Here is a 23,737-nt window from a genome sequence, read left to right on the forward strand (position 1 = left end):
ATGCCAGAGCCCAGGGCAGTCGCCCAACCGCGCTTTGCTCTAACGCTAGCTCTGACACAGACAACATAAGTCGAATAGACAGTCGTAAACAATTATAATTAATTCAATAATAAGGTCTTATATTTATTACATGATAATGTATTTATTAAATATCTAAATGAAAGGGATTTGCGAGCGTCTTTAATCCAAATTAGGTTAATATCCCTAAAAGCTTTTTCTGCCATCTCAGTAATGCCGAGTTTCGATAACAGAGGTCGTTGTCACAGAATTCTTGTTGACTGAAGAATTTTGCTATTTTAATGTTTCAGTATCTGATGTTTTGTTTAATTTTGGTTAATGTTAAATATTATACTTATGGAAATTGTTGGTTAGTACTGTTAAACTGTGACTAATAGAATTATTTAAAATTGCACTTTATATAGACGTCTTTCAAGATTTATTTTGTTCAAATATTTAAGCAATCATATATAAAAAGTCATTTTAAATCGAAATGACCTTATTTGATCTTCCATCATAGGCCACCACAAACTATGGTATTTATCATGAGGCGTGTCCAAAAAAGGTTTGCAAATTATAGTCAACAGAACTTGTCAACGAGACTAAGTTTGTCCAAACTACTGTATAAGAATACAGTTCTCTCAGTTCTTTTAAAGGAAATGATAGGGATGATATTATGTTTTTTTGCATGTTTCTGTAGTGGAAACGCACTAGTTACTATCGGCCTTCGCTATGGTTCAAGGGAAGACTTTCCGTTTCATACAACGGTCGTCACACCAAATTGTTATTGTAGATTCGTTCTGCGAGTTTTGGTAATTGATGTTTTCTTGGCTATTGCTAACTGTAAACCAGTAATTATGTTAGTAGTTAATGTTTTGTTTGTAATTACTTTTGTCATTAGTAAGTTTCTATGTCAGTTTAATCTATTTCTAGGATTTTCTTTTTAAATTCAGATCTTTCATAATATTACTTGATCATAAATTGTTTTCTGCAGTTATTTGTAAAATGTACTCAACTGAAAACTGTCGTTTTCCACAGAAAAATGCCTCCTCCCTCGCAGCGAGTTTAACTCCGCAATAAAATGGATAGTGTAAAGTTCTTGCAGTAAAATGCTGTAAAAATAATACATGTTTACACTTCCAAGAAGTGACCATGATTCAAGTTAAGCACTTTTTAATTAATTCGTTTCCGACCACAGTAACTCTAAATGCCAGTGTCCTATTCTCAGCCTTGAAGAGCCAGGTTCGATTAATGTCGTAATATTCGAATACCACGTACGCCTTTTACCACATTTGTGGTAAGCTAAGGTTGCGTATAGCATGACATGTGGTAATCAGACATTTCAAATGAAGATGACCTTACACTGTGTCCACGCGCGACCTCTATTGGCTTGTTTATTAGTTGAATCATTTTTAGTAGTTAAATTTTAATAAAATTAATTACCTTAGCTCCCGTGATGGTGGTCGAGGTATGCTAAGAATTTGGATAGCCCATTAAGCATATTTTACTTCCGGAGACTTGTACAGTTGTAAATAAACATGTAAAGTACTTGGCTTTTAAATTACTTTGTTGTCAGTACATCTCTTACCTTGACACCTGGAGGTCATATTCATTGCCAATTCCGCAGCGAAGCCGGAAAAGTAAATTGATTCCGTTGACAACATACTGATGCGTTTTGTATTACTGCGGTTTAATATTAATAATATGTCGATGATTGAGTTATCACTTGAATTAAATGTTGTGATGGTTGAAATATCTTTATATTACAGTCAGTCTGGTAAGTGAGTACACTTGTGAGACTTCTCTTTGTTCTTGGTAATGAGAGCTGAACAAGTCCTAGATCACTACTTAAAACTTTTCGGACTGTCTTATAATAAGTCTTATATTATTGGATATTGATACAGAAAACAGATTTTGAATATAGGTTCTTGTGAATACAGGTGTGACAATGGAAAATTGGTTTAAGAAAATTGTCATAATGCTGAATTAAGATTGATTAAACTGGGCTAATCTGTATTACTGTCTTCGCCATATCACCATATATTTCTTTACACTCTCCAGTGAAATTCAAAGAGATGTAAACGTCAGTTCAAAGTTTATTAACCTTTTTTGTTGGAAAAATGATCATATCCAACTATTGGTATATACAATAGCTTTTTATTTTCCAAATTAATCAGACAATGTTATAACTATTTTTAAAAATATCTAATAAAAAAAATATAGCAAATTAGGCAAAGAAAGCATGTTCACCTGCTCCACTTGTTTAGAAATAACAAATCCGGTGTAGGGTGGGAATAAATCTTCCATGAATAATATAGCGAAACAATTTGACAAGTTTGAAAGAGATATGCGTTCAGAATCCGGGGCGTGCCCTCACCGTGGAGTTTCCAGCGAGCTGCGTGGGCACGGGATTATTCTGCCTCGTTTCGGGTTAAAGATACATGCCCAGGGGAATGTTTTTGATGAAACTTACGTAGGAGAAAGGGTCTCGTTGTTTTACTAGACTAAGAAATAATAATACTGTAAGATAACTTTACCTAATTTTACTGTCATTCATTTATTCACTTGAACACTTTTAATGATTACAGCTAGACATTTTTATTAATAGCGAAAACATTTTTATTAAAAGCTTCCCGAAATCTGGATTTTTTCTTTTGATGTCACCAAACACTCCAATTTTATTATATGTATAGATAATGCGATCTGCGACAAGCTTTTACGTGGAATATGAATTATGTTTATAATGAGTACTTGCGTTAAATGATATTTTAACAGTGTAGAGTGACAGACACGTGCTGGGTAAGACACGGCGATGCTAGCACGTGTAATTAATTATTTACGGTTCTGTAAACAATAGCAATGCGCGGCTAAAAGCTTTTGCCTATACCGTACGACAGGTCTGCCCATTTCCAACGTCCCCTCTATCACTTAAGAGGTTTTTCTTTACTTTGGTATAATATTGACTCGTAAACAACAATAACCATTATGATTATAAGTGGATATAACAATGATCGATAATTTTAAGTTCGAATTTAATTTCTGTTTTACGTGTTACTGTAACTGAAGGCTCCAAACATTAGTAGGAAATATGTTGTCTATTAAATAAAATGTTCTTTTCAAGTATTTCCTCGAAAGCCGGCTACAAACTTTCAGTTTAAACTGATGAATTATTGTATTAATCTCAGAGAGATATATGTATGTATGTATAAACTATAATAAAATAGAGATATAAACTGGTATAACAATATTTTTGTACAGTTTAGGTGGAAAAACGCGGTTTATCTTACAAGTTCACTGTTGATATTGTAACGCGTGCATTAACCGAGTAACTAGGACACCTGGTGGTATATCCCTCAACACGCAGTTAATTCTCTTCCTCACAGCAACTGGGCCGACGTGCGCTACTCGGTTAATTTTAAAACTTTTGTTTACACTATAATTGTTTGTGTTAGAGTATTAATAAAGCTTGTTTAGGTAAATCAGTTTAACCAATGGTAATTGTTTAGCTTGTAACATCTAACCTCAATTTAATATCGGAACTAGTAAAATGTATGTCGGAAATGAAGGATAGGAAAGCAATAATAAGATTTAATAGTCAATATTGTAGATGGATTCAATAATGAAATATCTTCTTTGAAAGGGAAGAAAACTTTCAATGTAAAATACGTCAGCATCAGAAGTAAATATCTTCAAAACATTTATGCACTATTATTTTTATTGTGTAATTTTCTTCTTGTTTCGACAATATACCTAGTTCCTAGTGTTTTATTAAGTAACAATAGTGATTTTAACTTTATATATAGCGTTTCTAAATATAATCACTCTTACTATCAAAACAATGTCGTCACACAACCTCCCACAATATCTGCAATATTTTTATCATCCGCCCACAAATCTATCCATTTCGATGCCCAACATTGACGGATTGAATCGATTTTATAGTTCATTAAATGAGTTTACCTAATCTGTAATTCTAAGACGATATTTCCTATTTACTCAACAATTCATAGCGAATCAATGAAGAGATAGTGTAGCGTGCTCAATTGTAACCGATCATTGATTTCGTAAATTAAGTGCTGTGGTAACTAACTGTAGTTATATTTCCTTTTCATGTTTCTGTGTTTTACAATTTATTTCTAGTGTTTATTGTATTTGGTAACTTAGAAATGTATGTCCGGGAATATTATGTGTGCTCCAATGTCCTGTGTAAATGCAGGTAAGTTTAATTTAGACCATTTTTAGCTTTTTACCTACTTACAGAGATTATGCAATTTTAAGGCTATGTAACACTGCCTTGTAAGGTAGGTCTACGAAAGATACCTAATAATTCTGTGTAATTTTGGGATCAATCCATGTATTTTCCACAATACACGCATTCCACGCATATAGCGTGCGAATTTGTATTGTACAATGTAATTTTTATAAAACTGTTCATATAATACAAAGACTTAATTCTAGCTATGCTTAAATCCTGCCTTTTACCATGCAAGATTGTGGTCTAGTTCTCATTTTCATATTGCAAGAACCTCCTATTGTGAAAGTAGTACGTAGCTCTCGTAGAAAATTAAATGTAATGTGTATTATTTGAATAAGTTAAAAAGAGGTTACATAGCATTATGAGGGAGGTTTCAACGTCAGTCAAGGCGGCAACAATACAGCCCAATGTAAATATGTACATGTCAAACAAGAAGTTATCGGCTAATGTTAGACGTGCAAAACCAGTCTTTTATTTACCCAAAACATCGCAAGCGATTATTGTCCTAAATGTTAGTGTAACAATAACCAAATTGGCTTGAATGTTTTAGCAAGCATATTGTATTGTTTCTCCGTACAATGGATTCGCTAGGAAGCAACACGACAGCTGCTTTTGTTAGACTTCGGCTACTTATATCGTTATGTTACGTGATAGACCAAATTGAAATAGCAGACTATATTTGCTAACTTAAGTATAGAAAGCTACACTGTACTTAATTATTCATGTTAAATCTGATTTTGCTGTCATGAATTATTTCAATAAAAAGTTTGGAACAGCAGCTGCCATTTACTGCACTACTTTCATCGCAATCGTTAATATACGTGTATTACGTTCACAACAAAGTATTACAAGACACCAGCCACTTATGCAACAAGAGATCGAAAACTGGCCTCCATTGCGTACAGTGTAACCAGATCGATGTCTCCACTTCGCCAATGTGCAGTATGTAACACAAGTCGACAATTACACTGATTTAATCACATACACCGATAGTATATCAAGGACAGGTTACCAAAAATGTACATACAGGTGCAGGTAGGGCTGTAACGTCTTTTTATTTGGGCCAAAGTTTGCATGGTTCATTTCGATCTCATAATGTCGCATCATTCTTCGGATCAGAGTGCCATCAGAGAGAGGAAACAAGCACTAGATGTCTTTTATTTCCGTCGATTTTTGAGGGACTTCTTGAAGTCTACGGTTGACAAAACTTTGGGAATCTCCTTTCATTCACCACCAGTTTTCTGGTTCGTGTTTATTGAAATTGGCAACCCTAGATACAGACAACATTGTTACACAACCATTCGCGTCGGGTGTTTTTTTTTTTGTTTTTGTAATACAATTCTCTGCAATTTCGTTTTGGCTTCAATATCACAGGGTAACAACATTTTTGCAGTCAGTAATTGATTTATCGGTGAGGTAGATGGGAATTCTATAAACTGTGGCAGTTTTAACTCCACTTGTTTTCCTAATAACTTTATGTATCTAAAATTACATGTATCGTTTTCCTAAACACTTAACCACTTATTGTTATTTCATGCGCTTTCAATATACAGTAATTCGACCTTAATTGCGGGTATCACTTTCAAATGTTCCACTTTTCTTTGATATAACGAGATAAACGGTGAAAAAGAAACTGTATGAAGGATCGATACTTTTATCCTCTTGAATTTACTTCTGTAGTATGTTTCATATAAAAATTATATATATCTAGAACTTACCGTTGACGTTGACTTGCCTGCTAGTTTACTATTCGTCGTGTTACACTATTCCAAATTAGAGGTCGAATTTCTTAGATTTCACCATGCTTTAACTTCGTTAGCATTTTCAAAATCCCTGTCTGGGATGAGAGTCTTTTGTTCTTTTGTAATATAATTTATGACGTTCTCCATATGACTACTGTTCCAGATAGTTGTAAGTTAAGTTAAGTGTATATCTAAGCATCAACCTCGTTTGTAGCAGTCAGTTGCTTGATGTTGCCCCGTTGCGGACACGCTAAACTGTATCCAATCGAGTTTATTATAATAGTTCGAAACATTTTGTACCACGGAATTTAAATGTTCTGAACATTTAACGTAGCTTTTTGATTTGAATATTTCGGAAAGAGTTTTGTTATTATCTTCTCCGTTGGTTCGTATAGTTTTATTGAGAACGTTTAGTTCTAAAGACAAGATTTTTTAAAGATCTATTGGTAAGTCTATTACAAAATTTGTTTATCTAAGATAATGGTCAAGCGCCTGGTTTCTTATGTCTTAGTGCTGGTTATCGGGTTATTAGTGCCGTTAAGATTATTAGAGAGACTATTTTATGACTTGGTTTACAAATTGAAAGTTATTTCTCCTTTGTTTCCTTATACCGAATTAACTATTGACATGTAAACATCGCATAAATTAAATTAATGACAATGATTTTCGCATTACATTGTGAGGTATAGAAATGTGTATCAACGTAACATATACGGTCATTTAAAGTGCGTGACTCGAGATTAGGATGGACCCCGGCACAGGTAGAATGCGCAGAACGGTACACGGCGACCGGGTGACCGTACTACTGGGTCAGCCGCAAACCGCTGCGTGCTCCGCAATCATTACACTTGCCTTGTATACATCTAATGTTAGATCTACATAGACTTGATGATATCCTATATTAAATACTGGTTGCTTTAGAGCGGGCGCACAGCTCTGACTAAACGATTGTCGATAGTTTCGCAGCCATTTCAACTGTTTAGTTGCACAACTAAAAATCAAGTAGTATGTGCACCTCCATAGAAGCTCATAGGAATCAAAGCGCGACTAAATAGTTGTGCGATAATTTACTTTCAGATGTCAGCGTGTAGTTAATATCAATTTTCATTTGTATTAGAATTTTTGACAGGATTATTGCCACTTCTGAAAACTTTATGTAGTAAATCTTGTAAAACTTTAACACAGTAGATAATAACTTTGAAGACAAATTATTAAATTCATAAAATGTATGTAGTTAATGACAACCACAATAGTTCAATAAACACAGCTAAATGAATGCATGTGTTCGTGGGAACATTGGATGATTAAAGAATTCCAATCATTTTAATTGGACAAATCAAGCGGTTCGCAAAAAGGTACGCATTCGATGACTGCGTAAGGACTTGGATGTCAAAACCAGTTCACAGGTGGTTGACGAGAATGTTATACGGGATTCCAAACAGCGAGTTTGTGATCGCAGTTACATCTTGCCTTGTAATGTAATTACAGAAATTTGTATCTAAACATCGTTTTATTTATATCATGCGTGTGAATAAGATTGTTTGCTGCACAGTGATGACATATACATAATGAAAGGACATTAATATAACCGTAACAACGTAATTAATTTAAACAGTCAGAGCCACTTATCCCGCTAGAATGGCGCGCTATTCCAATAAGTCTGATGACATTGACAGCTGTCAGATAGGAACGTGAAGTTTATGCCAATAATCTAGTGTTGCGCCAATCCTCTAACGCAGTACTGATTTTCTTCTTAACAATGGGTATCAACATAGGTATTTGAACTTCATATTTGAAAGTACAGAGTACGAATTTGACAGGTTGGGTTGTTGCGGCGAGCAATTCTCATTTTTTTTTTCAACTGACACCACATTTGACATTCAATTAGTTTAGCAAAAAGCCTATTTCTGCTTCTTTCCATATAACGACAGATAAGTGATGAGCAGTTTTTCAAATGTGGATTACAACGAAAAACCAATATACAAGATTCCAATACAAAAATAGTCTATTGGTATTGTAAAGGTGGCAACATAGGAATTATAAATAAAAACAATAATGTTCATAAAAACCTATAATAGGCTTGTCTAAGCTGTACAGGTGTGTGCTATACTTAGAAAGTTGGCAATACAGCATTCGAGTGGTGCCGAGTCGGGAATCATATTCGGCCGAGGACCGGTTCTGAACGGCCTTGTGGCTCACGTTCACTTGCCGATCTAATGATTGAGGCTTCAAAGAGTTTGTCAATTGATTATAAGATTCAATCTTTACTACGGCTCGTGGTTACTTGCGAGGGCATGTCTATGATTTTTACAGGTGGATGCCAGATTTCTGCATCAAGGGAGCATGCACTTACGAATGTGCCCAGAATCGTACGTCCCGTCATAAGTAAAATATTGTTATGTAAGTTTCATTCGCATTTGCAAGCTTCTATAAAGTTTGGATAGCACTGTACATTTGCTTTTGCAACTCGAAGTATCTGGAAGGCGTGTCTATACGGTTCTTGTTGATATTAATAAATTATTCTTACCGTTGTTTAAGGTTGTTGGTATATTGTTTTATCTAAAACCAACAATGGTTATTGAGAATTATAGTGGTATTTTGCAGTTATTTTGTACGTTGTTAATATAATCATAGGAATGTTTCAAGACCGTGTTAAGCTAGGTCTTGCGGAAAACACAATGATCTGACCCTTACTAAATACTATGTCAAAACACTCCTTATTGTTGAAATTTTTCTTACAAAATACTTAAGTCACAAGCCGTGACAATTTACGAATTCATGTCTCTGTTGATGAGTATCATTACAACTTTAAAGCGATTTTAAGTATCTTCATTACTTCGTCCGCAATGCCATTGACCTTCGCAAAGTAAATCACCTTGAATCACTCCTATTGTGACCATTCAACAGGTGTTTCAGGCTGTTTGTTCAGACTGACGCACGGCTTGAGGCATATGGACGTGATCCGCACGCCAGATGGCGATTTAATTGTAAGGTTTCGCAGATTAATAACAGGAAAATCTATTTGGCTTCGTAAAATAATGCAACAAAAATTATAATTAAAATATACATAATTGATAGCTTACTGACATTCTTTCTACGTCAACTTTTCCCCAGCATGAATCTAATGACTAGGGAAACTGACCAGTAGAAAGCCTTTCTATTCCACCAGCAGCAGAACAGCGCTTTACATACAATCATGTAGCCCATACAAAATCATCAAGCGCTACCATGTGCGGGAGTGTCTTTTTCGCTAAAGCGATGCTTCGCTGATTACGCATGCGTCGTGCCAGTCGCTCACGGCCGTCCGGTCAGGCCGCACGCGTCGTGTTTCGAATACTCTCGATTTAAATAAAACAATTCAATATAACACGATAAAAGTCTTCGGTGGTTTTGTGAGAAAAGTGAAAAAAACAAACATTCTGTGTTTGAACACTTGGGACACGCCAAGGTTAAGTGCTAGTGTTGCAAAAAGCGAAGGATCTCGAGTGTTTTTACCGCGGAGATCGTCACGGCTGTTGACTGTTTTTTATCATTGGTTTGCATAATTGTTTACCTAATTATAATCATTTATTGACTGAAGCATAGATACCTTTAGTAGGTAACAATCTCATATTACTCTGATAAGAAATTCATAATAATGAAATTTATCTCCGTAGTACATGAATCATTTACTTAATCCTCGTAACTACCTTGAATGTAATATTCAAATGAAGGTTACGTCTAGGAGAAAAGTCTTTAAAAGAAATTACGGCTCTTGAAAATTGTGTAAACCTCTATTGTTTTTTTTATTTGTTGAGACAATGTATCTAGCCAGTTATAATAATTTTGAATGTGTGAGTTTCACTGTACAAAAAAATTACATAGAATTCTTAATACCAAAAATCCTGCTACTTTGTCTCATTGTTTCGTAAACTTTTATTTGTTTTTTTTTTCATGTAATAACTGTATCTTTGTCAGAATCCGCTTTTACTTTTCTCAGGGTTCTACTCATGTTAAACTTATCAATATGCTGATAATAATAATCTATGTTACATCCATTTAAATTCATACGTGTTATTACTTTCTATTGAAATTGCATGAAATGTTACTTTTAAAGAAATTTTAAACGATGATTATAAATCAATCATCGTTCACTACTTTTTTTAAATTAAAAAAAACCCCTTCTGGTGTGAAAAGGTTATATGTGACTTGAATCACTAAAAGACGCTGAGTCGCCCATCCTTGAGACTGCATTGGCCTTAGGATATCTAAAGAACGTAAAGAATATTAAATCCTCTTAATTTTCATCTTTATTAAACATATTGTATCTGTTGTTGCTATTTTAGTAGAAAATCGTATTATTTTTCACGATTGTATAGTAATCGCGATGTTTTTACTATAACAAAATTTAAGCATCAATGAATAAATACAAAAATATTTTGTTCTTGTAAAATGTAAACTATCGGAAGTACGGAACAACAGTCAAGGTTTTTGGAGACGGAAGTTGGTTTTTGTTCATTTAACTATAGTCATGCTAAATTGTGCGGTTGTTGATGTTCCAATACAAACAAATTTGCGAAAGAGTAAATTTTAATACATTATGTAAAGTATTTGAACAGCTTTAGAATTTTTCCGTTGTAGGATTAAAAAGTTTTGTGTAGTATTAACATTCTGCTATGTTGTTAGGAATTAAGAGTCGCTAAGAGGATTTTCCAAATGATAAAAATAAGATCATGCAAAAAAAATAACAAATGATTTAAAAAAAATACATTTGTTAATCTGTTACGACACCATCTGTGACGTAACATATCAAATAGTGTTTACGTGTTCAGTAGAGACAATTTTCCTTGAACGGTTTTATAAAGTTTGCAATAATATATTTAAAAACGACCTTGTACTAATAAAGACATAATTTATAGCAGCTCTTAGCATTAACAAGGTCATACAATCAAATAAGTTGTTTACACTAAGAACGTACGTTTTGACTAAACTATCGGACAACTGTTTAGTCTCGCTTTGCCTTGAGGTGCACAACTCACACACTACTACTCGATTTTTAGTTGTGCATCTAAACAGTTGAATTGGCTGCGAAACAATCGACAATCGCACAATTTTTTAGTCAAAGGTGTGCCCACGCTCTAGTAAAGAGTTTGACACTTTTTGAGCCCAGTAACTTAGACCATTCTTTTATCACCTTCTGAAAGAAGTTGCGGCTAATATTAATTAGAATAGAAATGATGAATAAATCTCCAGCAAAATTAAGTAAATCTACCAAGCGAACTGATTTCATACATTTTCATTAGTCGTCCTCGTTCTCTATTTTTCTTGGTTCAATGAACTGGCAATTTCTTTTGATATGTCAAAGTTCATCGTCTATTGTGTTGATTGATTTAAATATTCTGATACTACAGAATTTATTCGGTTTCCTCAAGATTATTTTATTATTACATTATTTTGCTTTTTTATAATTTATATTTTCAGCGACTATTCTAATAAAGCCGATATTTTAGAGTATTGAATATCCTCGGATTATATTAGGAAAGACCGCAGTTGTTTTATATACCTTCGAAATCCGACCCTCAGTTTACCTGAATTATATTGGAAACTTTAAATCTGGGTCGTAAAGGGTTTTGATATTTTTGGAATATTAAATGAAGGTAGGTTATACCGGTCGTTAGTAATCTGTAAATGCCAACATGATGGGTCCAAACCCGGATCAACTTTCGGATATATCGAAAACTAACTTTTTAAAAAATACTACACACTAGTTAGATGTATGCTTATGAGAAATAATTCTATGAAACACTTGTATTTTTTTAACACAATCTGTTATCGAGTGTAATTTTTCTTATTACGTGAAAGATTAGACTGTGTTAAAATTCTAGTATGTTCTCCTTTCTCTTTTATGAATATATTTAGATATTTAGGTTTTAATTTTTATGACATTACATAAAACTATTGATAGTGAAGTTTATAACTTTGAAATGTCTTGATTATATAAAACTGCAATTTAGGGACGATGTTTCGAAATTTAGAAATGTCGCACTATAATTTTTGCATAACTCGTTTTCAAAGAAACCTAAAAATATTTTCCTTTTATCTTTTTTATTACTTTATTGTGTTATGCCTTTGGTATATCCTAGGATATACGTAGTTTAAAAGTGTCCGTACAGAATTTCTTTTGAACACGTATCGCGTTTTGAAAATTTGTCATACTTTTGTAAATTGGTACAAAAAAATTCTTCTGCCAAACGTAATAACAAAAATGAAATTAATTCGACCAATAAGATCGTTAATCGACGATGTACGGTTTATTTAGACATTTTTATAAGCCATTTATTTATTTGATTCATGTTTGACTTCGTTTGGATATTAATGTGCGGTAAGATTTTGGTCGATTGTAAAATACTACGGTTTAAAATTAAATTTATGTTTTGATATACTTGACGGCTAATTACTCTCTCGCCTTAATTTCAATGTAATTATACCTTTTAATCAAGTTCAATTGGAGCTTAGCAACAAGCAACTCGTTATATAGCAAACAAACATAGTTAAGTTATTTGTATCCTTATTGTCCTCTATAAATGTTGGATAATTAAAAACTTAACTAGAAAAATATAGAAATAGTTGGTTTTATTAAATTTTTATTAGTTGTTAGTTGATGCCTTGAGAGCGACTAAATGTTATTCAAATTGTGTTTTTCCTTCTATTGTCAATTTGAAATGTGATGCTAGTTTAAATTAACAACAGCAAAAACGTTTAATAGTTATTCTAAGCGCAAAAAGTCTTTTCAACTGAATGTTTCCTAGTGCCGTTTGTTACGTAACAATGCCGTTTGTGACAAACTCAAGAGTTAAATAAATCTTGGTTGTTTAGTAGATCATAGCTGAAGTATAACCGAATTTAAAGTGTAAACTTTCTTTGAAAGTTGGTAGCACTGTCTACTAAAAGTTATGTGTGTACATAACAATAGCTAGTGGGTCACACTCTTACCATGAGATTGTCTCTGACTTGATCGTAACCCTTTCATTACGTAAACTGGCCATTGTTTTAAATCTGTTTTTTTATAATTCTTGCATTAATTTGCATTCAATGCATTTTTATGTAACAAGTTTAATTATAAATGTAGGTTGAAAGGAAATAAACATACTTTAAAGATAATAGTGTTTCAGAAACAGTACCTATTGTGCTTTCTTCAAGTAGATATATTCAAATTGGGTGCAGTTTTGAGGTCGTTATACAATTTACATTGTACAGTAACTGAACTGTACCTTTCCGTGGCGACAGTTTCAAATGTAAATGTAAACTTTCGTCGTTCATTACGTATTATTTTATCATTCGTTATGTGGTCCGCGTAAATTTGCAGGTTCAAAGTCCTTTCTAGACGGAAGACGGTAAAGCGGTGCAACTGCGGACAGTCGCGGAATACGTAATGCGAAACGCTCATGCGCTGCGACTAAGGTTGCTAACTTTCGATAAATATAGACATGAAGACTGCTGGTTAAAACAAAACAGGACCAGTGGTTTGGCAACCCTTGACTCCTTGGCGGGCGACAAAAAACAAAAGACAATCATGAATTCTTTTATGCCCTCCCATTCTGACAACATAGATGGCAAACCAATAGGTACATTTCGAGTAAACTCGAAGTGGTTGCAACCCTAGCTGCTAGCGACTATGATTGAGGTTAAGTTGTTTACATTGTTTAAATTTAAACTATAGAAGATACATGTTTTTGCTCTTCAGTCAATACATCTTTCCGTCTTTGCATATTAAAGTTGCAAATAATTTATTTTCCAAAATTTTGACGATAGCCTAATTATAGTAGTAGAAAGTATACGCAATATTTTTTATTCATAACTTTTTAACTTCATACATACTCCAAAAAGTACTTGGATAGCTAATACTGCTGAAACTTATTCAAAGATATTGTCCATAGTTTCAGCAATATTTAGACAAGCGATCCGTCGCAGACTGCGTGACTCCGTGACCATTGCCCCGGCCGCCGTGACCTTTCCGCTAATAGCTTACACAACTGATACTTTTGTACATTATTAAAATTTACAAGGTTTTTGATATTTTAAAAACCTTTAACGCGATGAAATATTACACAATACATTTATTAGGTCAGTAAGTCAATAAATGTTTCATTAAATTAATATAATCGTCTTATATGTCATTTATTATTTTAGAGGAAGTTTGAAAGTGACACCAGTAGAGTAGAGAAATTGTGGAGTAAAAGGTTAGCATGGTATGGGCATGTCATAAAGAATCGCATGTGAGAAGTTGAGATAAGTTATGAGTGTGGGGGACATCGGCAGAGCTAGACCTAGAAAATGGATGGATTGCGTGAAAGGTGTCATGATCAAGAAGGGCTGAGATGATCGATTTGAAGGAACAAAATCTGGTCCGATACTACATAAGTGAAATAAGGATAGAGAGATTATGATGATGGCATAAAATCATCCGTTGTAAGTACACGGTTCTATTAGTTAAATAAGACTGACGTTTTCTATTCGAAGTATACCAAACCTAGTCTATCTGATTTAAAACTTTTTTTTATAATACTCATTTCCATATAAAAACTTTCTATCATTTCATTCGTGATACAGGTGGAAGCATAAAAAAATTATAATACACGATAATAGCCTTAATTGCTTTCTGATGAGATCGAAAGTGGCGCGCGATCACTTTCCTCGAAACACCACCACATACACACTTCGACCGTTCATAATGATAGCTTAGTTGTAGTAAATTATCGTTCTATTAAAAGTATCCTAACTGACGTTTCTAGAGTTGAGATATCTTACTTCTTACTATAATATTATAAATGTGAAGTTTAGATGGATGGATGGATGTTTGTTAGAGTATGTAGCCTAAACGGCTAAACGGATTTCATGAAATTTGGTATAGATGCAGAGGATAGTCTGGAAGAACACATAGCTTAGTTACTTTTGTTTTTTCTACTTCCACGCGGACGGAGTCGCGGGCGAAAGCTAGTATGTAAATATAAACTTATTGTATAATTGTCAGGAAAATATTGTAAAATGTACGTCAAAGACACAAAATAGACCAAGCCATGATGAAAATTTATGAATAAAACGGCATAATTCGTGGACTTAAAATACTATTTTTCTACTAACATAGTTTTATACCGGCAGAACATCAAAGGGATTCCATTTTAATTTACGAGTTCAACAGTAAACGATCTATATAATGAAGGCAAGTCGCAGATAACTAAAGCAGTAGTAGCAGTGAAAGTGAACGCCGCGCCATCTGATGGTGACGTACTGTATCGAATCGACCATCGGCATTTCGTCTACAACAGTTTCGACATTAACTAGTTCACGGGCCACTGAACATTGACAACTTATCGTTTCCTATATACGATTAATTAGGGATATTTATCTACTTTACATATGCACTAAAAGAAATAACTAAGAAATCAAATTTTAAATATGTGTAGTCAAATATCAATCTACAAGCCAAAAATGTAAGAAATTCCTAAACTCTGCTTATTAATTTGAGACAAGACTTCATGTTGATATTAAGTACAATTGCTCTAAAGTCTGCAAGTTAACGAAGTAGATGTCGTATCAGACTATATAGTTTGTGTAATGTCCAGTTCTCAGATTTAATTACCCACTTATACTCGTATTTTGTTCTAGCTGGAACACTAAGAAAACACTATTACATAACGTTTACGAGACAATAATACTGATATTACTCAGCAATAATAAATTGTTTAGTTAAATAAATAAATATTAGCTAATCCGTTTGTAAATAAAATTCCTCTGTAGATTCACTCGGGAAGTTTTTAACACGTTAACTGCTACTACAGTTTTTACTAATTAAAACGGAATGTGTCTGTGGCATTCTACGTGTTGACAAAAAAATAAGCTATCATCTGATGTTGAACTTATAGACATCAATAGGAATCAAATGTCTCGTAGACAAAGAAAAAGGGGATAAATAAAGTAACGGATATTATTGCAATTTAACATTCCGTAGGTGTAGTTTACCTTATCGATGCTTACCTTAAACATATTTAAGTCCAACCTCCAAGTGCGAGGTCTCCGAAATCATCCCGGCGTGGGCGACCCTCGGAGGTCGTTGTCGTGACACCTCGCGACCTCCGCAACGATTTGAGCCAACAACCAACCGGTTTCAATGTACTACCTTTGGTACCGGTTTTAGTCTGTTTGTGTGTATCTCTTGTTTTGCTCTGTTAATTACTTCTGTTGCTAACACTACTGTTTCTTATACCGATGAAATGTTTTGTGTTGGTTCTTATATGTCTTTCGTAAATTTCTGTGGGATTTATTAAAACTAACAATTTTGTTGTGCCAATTCTTTGGCATCAAATCGTTTTGTTTAACAAAGTAAGTTTCAGCACTATTTTATTTTAATAGTACTTTTTAGAGTGCCTATTTTACATTTTAAAAGAGTTTACATTTCTGGTGTTGAAATTTATTTGGCAATTGTTTCGACAATCCTTACACGGCTACCGGAATTGAATTACAAGTAGCAATGGCAAAGGCGAGATCGTACTTGTACATACTAAAAGGAGAATGTCCTTATGGGCATCATGCCCAATCTAACTTACTGTAAGGTTAATCATTTGATACATTTCAAGTAATAACTATACTATGTAATCTTGTGTAACCAGATGTATTAAATAACTGTATACTGTAGGTCTTATATGTTAAAAGAAACACAATATAAAATCAAAATGAACAACTGTATACAAAAAGGGTATACAATTGAGTACATTCTCGAGAGCAATATGTTCCCACGGAATCGTGTCAAACTTTGCTCCACATCTGTCAAAAGGAACGAGCTCGTTATATGTATGTAGTCAAACAAATTGATTTATAGATCTTATCTAGATACAAATTCGAACGTTATCGACTCGATTTCAACGTAAACAAGTATTTTACGTTCACTTTTGTTGCTAACATATCTTACTTATTTGCTTACTTTTTCATATTGTAAATACGAAAGTTTGGATGGATGGATTTGCTACATATTTCCAAAATGGCTTAACAGATCTCGATGAAAATGGCATAGATGTATCATAGTCCGGGAGAACATAGGCTACTAATTTTTTTTCTTCCACCCAAACGAAGTCGTCGGTATAAGCTTTACAAAATACTGTTGGGAAATGATCCAGTTTTATATTATGAAAACTTGATAATAATAAAAGTTTATGTTTGTCGAAATTAAAACGGTTTAACGTTGGTTTGCGTAATGAGCGGCTCTCTCAACAGTCTGCTGGTGTTTGTAATTTTCGCTCGCGTTTATGGTTTCGAGTTGTGAGTCAGTGAGGTAATTACACATTCAACTGCGAACCATCCTTTGTTCCAACACCGGCGATACAATGGACGCTTGAAAGTTTAAAATGTCATAATATGCGATTACATTAGGATTGTCTAAACTAATTATTATCTATATAATTGCTATTCATACGTTTTAAACAAGGTTTGACTTTTTTTATCAAAGAAAGATTAGGTGCATTGTACACAAAAGATACGAAGCATCCTTTAGAATAATAATTTACGTATACGTAAATTGAAAAGAATCTAATTTAATGTTTTTGAAAATCAAGGTTGTGTTTCGTTTACGGATCTGTTCAATAGGTTTCAATAGTGACGGTATTTGATTTTTATTTCTGCAATCGTATGAAAAACATTTATTCACACGTTTTAGCTGACATCTAAATGAAGATAGTGTACTCTCATAGACTAAACGTGAGAATATGTGTGAATTTAGATAAGCAACGATAATGATTTTCGTTTTTATCTATTAAACGCCAGTCGTTATTCATGTTGTGGTTTTACTTGTTTGGCCGAAATTATTCAACATCGTGAAAAAGGCCTGCAGTTTGCTTAAATGCTTTTTGAATAAACGAATAGGGAGAGGTCTAAGGTCTACAATAAGTAAATCTGCATAACTGAATTATCCTACGTAAGGTCAAGGTAACATCCGATAAAGTTAGCTTGGTATAGATTCCAAAGATCCCTCTCTGGGTTGGCGACCTTATGCAGACTATTAAAAACATTTAATCATCTGTCCGTGTTTACTATAATTGTGTTATATGATAGTGGAAACCTTTAGCATTATATTACAGTTGCCTTAAAATTTATGATTGTCGTAATTTTGTGTGAGATTATTATGTCGACTTTGTGTTTTACCGCGTAATAAAACTATATGTTATTTCTAATTAACTAATTATGTTTCTATTTATTTTATCTTCATGCTAGTTTTGTCAAAACCGGTTCTAGTTAAAAATAGTAAAGTGTTAGCTCGTTATTGATTTATTATTGTTTCGACTCTCGGCGTAGTTACAAAATCTGCGAGCTAAACAACGCACGTAACTTGTCAACATCATCTAATACAACTTGCGCAGGTGGCGACACAGTACAATATGGCCGCCGTCCGATATAGGTTAATAGGCGACTATTTCTGTACTAGCGTTCGTCGAGCGCGGACGTGTCGGAGAAAGTGCTCCGTCGGACCGCTTTGCTTATTGAATTAATATTCTTGAATATTAAATGGCCAATTTATCGACATATCGCTTTCAGGTCCATTTCTCTCGAATGTGTTTAACGGGTCTTGAAAAGTTATTAATTTGTTTCATGATGTAGTAGCGTTGAGACCGTTACGTTTATTCCACAAAATTTCTTGTAATAAAATTTTATGGCTATTGTATTCGTTTTGTGGTTATCAAGACCGTTGTAGACTTGTTGGGTAATTAGGTATTTAAATACGCTTTTGTTCGCTTCACTTAACGTTTTCAATTTTTTCCATTTAGTTTATGTTAAATAATGCAAAATAATGTACATTTCATTTGAAGAATCGTCTAAATGTCTGTGGCGAAGCGAATCACATGAGCACGCGCTTGAATTTAATTCCCAGTCACTATTATGAGAATAATGTCTGTCTAAATATAATAAACAAAATATATTACTTAATCGCGCGTATTTTAAAAACATTATTCCAATAAACTAGTTCCTGATCTGTAGATCGATGTATCGTATGCGATAAAAATAATCAAAAGACATTGACTTCAATAACTGGTTCGATCTACATCCGACACTTCCTGCTCACTCGATAGTTCTGTTGACACACATTAGGCCCTCGCACTTCCCTCTTCGATGTTATACACGACCCAAAAATTCTTACGTCACGATACATAATTTTGAAGACATTGTCATAATATAAATAGTGATGGTCATGTGAATAGCAGTTTTATTTAACTGTGATACTATTATCTGTATATTGCTGTAATAAATTGAGTTTTATTGTAATCGAATAATTTACGTTTCATCTAAATAATAAAATTGACATATTTAGTAGGTCTATACTGGCAATAAAATTTTGTCATCATCTTAACATAAAGATGACCAGTCAAATTTTCTTAAGAATTACGTCGTTTAGAAACATAATAATTTATTGCACACTACAATTTTCTTTAAATATAGTAAGTTACATGTTCTAGAACCTTTACCTAATCAGTACTAGCTAAAAATAATCACTTGTTTAGGATTACAGAGGGGATTTATCGATAGATAATCTTTTTGAGATATCGATAACAATTTCACAGCATACCGCTAGTTGTTGCCGCATTACACAATGTTAATATCAGCTTCACACGAAATTGTTACGTGATGTACTAAGTTCGAATCCAGTCTATGTCAAGTGTGGTAAACAATGAGACTGGCGTGTGAAATAATGGTTAGGTATGAAATGATGACATCCGCAATTGGTAATTACAGTAATAGAGATGGCTATTGAAACAAAAAAGAGACGCTAAACTCGTAAAGATTGATTTGTGATTATTAAAATCGATTAATCGCATTCAAACTTTTTTAAAACCATGTGTTTTTTGTTTCTGAAGGTATGTTTTGCAATTAATTTTGCAAAAATTATTAATTCACCTCATGTGTTCATAGATAAGTCATTCGCATCGACAAATGATAATCGTTTTATTGTCTTATATCGATTAATATTCGAGTTGCTAAATCGGGTTACGAACCTTTTCCTATTGCGGTTACTGTTGTGTACGATAGTTTATCTTTTCTCTCTATTAAGATAACTCAGTATGGTAATGTTACAAATATGTATACTAAGCGTCCAATGCTTTAAACGTGAATACTATAATAATAGCTATGAATAAGACCAAAATATTTTATTACTAAGGCATGTAACATAATATTTTAAAACTAAATAACTTTGTCATGTTACGTTTATAAATGTTATGACTCAACGTATTTTCCTTAGTTTGAAATGAACTACTTCAAAGCAGAGATATTTAGTTCGCTTTGGTATTATTTCTAGGTTATGTACACGTCGCGGTGTTAAGAAATATAATGCAACAGACTACGTTGGTAAGATTACTCTGGCAGTGGCACAGGGAATATTAAATACGAGCTCATTGTCTTACGTCAAAAGAACTCGCACAATGTTTCTGGGTCACCGGGATGCGCATTGAACATAGATTTTAATGAACTACACCAAATTAAACTTCATTTTTAACTAACAGTAGATTAGTAATCTAATCTACTGTTTACTTACTAATGTAAGAAATGTACATTATTTAGAACTAATACTTGATGCTAATAAAAGGAAGTTTACTAGAAAACTTTCATAATTACCATTTAAGAACTCGAGTTTGGCAGTTGATTATTGATTCGTTTGCCTCCTTCTCATAATTTTTTTTAAGTATACTTAGTGCGTTAGATGATATAAGGTCTCGCCACACTGTACCGTTTATGTGCGTTTTCACCGCACGTATGTGCTGGCACTAATCGCGTGTATGCCAGGTTTGCGTGACGATCCGCTCCAGTTGCGACTTTCTTGCTCGTCTGTCTGCACCCTTAGGTTATACTTTGAATGTCACGAATGAACGGACAACCGGCATTGGTGTACTGTTAGCTTCAGTTATATTGCGGACGTTGAGATATCTTCTTACGAATGTGTTTATTTTTTATATCCCATATGTGAAACTATGAAAGCGTAACGTTTAGATTTGTACACATTTGAGAATTACCAGAAGTTCTCTTTGGTTTCGTGCTACTTACTTCACTTTCCGATAGGCTTATTTTTCTCATATCTGAATTTACTCCTTGTTTACATATCCCTTTTCCCCACTTAAACAAAAATATTGTTAGACTAATTCTATCCACGTATTAACGTAGTGGTACTACTAATAGACGCAATACGTACACACAATGGCGTTTCCCAAACTAATTTCCCAACGGCCGGTGCTCTGCGTATCTAGATCTTCATTTACTTGTCGACGCCTCGTGGAAACGGAGCATTTTATCAATGCACAAAACACGTAATCTAAAACTCATTTTAAGAGGTTAAATTATAAACATATTGTGCATAAAACAACAGAAGTTGGTTTGAATATCAGTATGGAATAGACTGATTTTCCTCACAGCAATTTTGCTTAGTATTTGCTATTTTAGCAGCTAACTTTGACAGTGTGTTTCATTGTTACATAATTTTTATAATCGTATGTTTTAAATATTTTGCATTTGCGATAAACATAAATGTAAACCAAGAGTGTTAATTAAATTTTATAAAAACAAATTAATCTTGAAGCTGATAGATCGTTAAAAATTAAATTTCGTTGCCCGCTATTTCCACATTTATTTTTTATGCGTAGCAGTTGTCGCCATCACTTCTGGCCAGTCCTAAATTAATTCCAGGACGCGGAGTTAAAATTAAAGTGGCAGAACGCCATATACCATGGCCCTGTTTTTGTAGATTATGTAATTGATTTCAATTTAAAAATCGATTAATCACGAAAGTCCATTTGTATTTTTTTTGTTGTATTTAAATTTCTTCATTATCATATGTTGTGTTTAATTAATCAAATGTTTTCTTTATTCTTAGTAATAATATGAGTAAGTGTTAATAGTTGATAAAGTATTATATTGTGTATTATTAATGTTACATGTTATATTATATTAGTAAGGGAGTAAGGAATGACAATATTAGTTGAAATATAATACGAGTCATGTTTATGTTCACTTGACTAACGTGGGACAAGGGAAAGAATGCTTCAAATTTTTATACATGCATGAGTTCCAACATATGGGCCAAACAGCTGTTATGGACACATTTTATAACACAGAGTATAATTAAAATAATATAGAAGTGACTTATAAGATATCGATGTCTTAAAATTGTCATCTATTTGTCATGTATGAATACTAATTCAGTAAAATTATATATTTTTATTTATGTTATCAAAAAACTTTAAAAACTACAGGATCGATTTCAAAAATTATTTTACCATTCGAATAGCAAAGGTTCTATTTACTATCAGATTTTTTATTCTACGACGATAGTCACGATCAACAGCTAGTTCAATTATATAGAACTACTAGCTTTCGCTCGTGACTCCGTCTGCGTGGAATTAAAAAAAAAACAAACGTGAGTAGTCTAGTGTTCTTCCAGATTATCCTTTATATCTGTACCAAATTTTATTGAAATCGGTTTAGCCGTTTAGTTTACAAACTCTAACAAACACCCATCTATCCATCCATCCGTCTAAACTTTCGCATTTATAGTATTTGTATAAAGTATGATGTATGATTCTATGTTGCCATGAATAATATTTCTATACAATTCTTCTATTCTATTTCACTTCTCTCGTTTAATATATTCTGTTTATGACCCATTTAAATAGACGGAGTGATGAAGCGTCGTCCCAGAGATATTCATAAATATAGCGCTGCATAAATATTACGTTCAATGCGATTTTATATTCAATTCGCATTAATATCTAGTTTAATATTTATCGATTTTAAATTGGTTCCCTAAATAGTTTTACTGAAAAAAGTATTGAATATTTTATGGATTTACTTTGATGTATTTTATGATGGATCCTACGCATATCTCAGAAATAATTCAAAAAATTGAAATCAACATGCGTAGTGGGTTAGGGTTGACTAAAGCCTTTTTATCTGTAACTTAGGTTGGTTCGCGGCCGAGCACTGGCAACAATTATCTTGTATAGATTATTTTAAACATATCTCTTGAAATAACTCATTTAATCCTTATCCCCATAAGTAAATATCAATCAGTCCAGATCACTTGAAATAATCCTTATATTCTTATGCAATATGGCGTTAATAAATATTACATAGACTGTACGCGATCATTTGCTGTTTGTTTTAACCAGTATTTGCTTCAACAATATTTGCATATTATCGGTTTCCGTATGTTCGTCGGTCCGTTTCGTGCGCTTTTTGCTTGCATCGTCTTCTGTTATATAAGCTGTATTGTACAGTTCAATACCGATCGTGTTACTTGTTTGCACAAAAAGTTCAGTTATATTGTAAATGCTGACAAATATTAGGAATGCAGTAATAGACAACTGAAATTGCTTATTTTTAGAGTTAAATGCTTAGATTAGATTGAATAGCATTTTGTGATATAAACAATAGTTGTAATCTTTTCAGTAATTGACACTTCGAGTACGATTATCATTGTTTTCTGACTTTTTTACTATCAGTCATTTAATTAATTACTGATATGTTTACTTTGTGAAAGTATATTCAAAAATGCGAATTCACTTTTAATAAATAAATTACATGATCATGTACTACTCACGATTATAAATCAATTACGCTTAATTGAAATGTTTTATTAATAATGTATTCATAATTGGAAAGTAATTTGTCTGTCTACTATCTATAGATAGTGTTATCGCTAAATTTGAATTTATTGTATGTTTATATGTGATGT

General features: G+C 33.2%; 1 protein-coding gene across 6 annotated transcripts in view; it reads left to right on the top strand.

The window, feature by feature from the left end:
- The window catches only part of LOC106111383 (IQ motif and SEC7 domain-containing protein 2), a 110,146-nt gene that overhangs the window by 53,703 nt on the left and 32,706 nt on the right, over positions 1-23,737 (top strand). Inside the window, exon 1 of one of the 6 annotated variants that reach the window (XM_013293447.1) lies at positions 9,254-9,529. The exons of 2 other annotated variants lie outside the window; for them this stretch is intronic. The gene's annotated coding sequence lies outside the window, so the exon portion shown is untranslated. Of the gene's footprint in view, positions 1-9,253; positions 9,593-23,737 lie in introns of those variants that run through there. 3 more of the 6 variants (XM_013293444.1, XM_013293443.1, XM_013293445.1) reach the window with 3 other exon arrangements.

Source organism: Papilio polytes, unplaced genomic scaffold, assembly GCF_000836215.1.
Source record: "Papilio polytes unplaced genomic scaffold, Ppol_1.0 DF824169.1, whole genome shotgun sequence".
NCBI lineage: Eukaryota > Metazoa > Arthropoda > Insecta > Lepidoptera > Papilionidae > Papilio > Papilio polytes.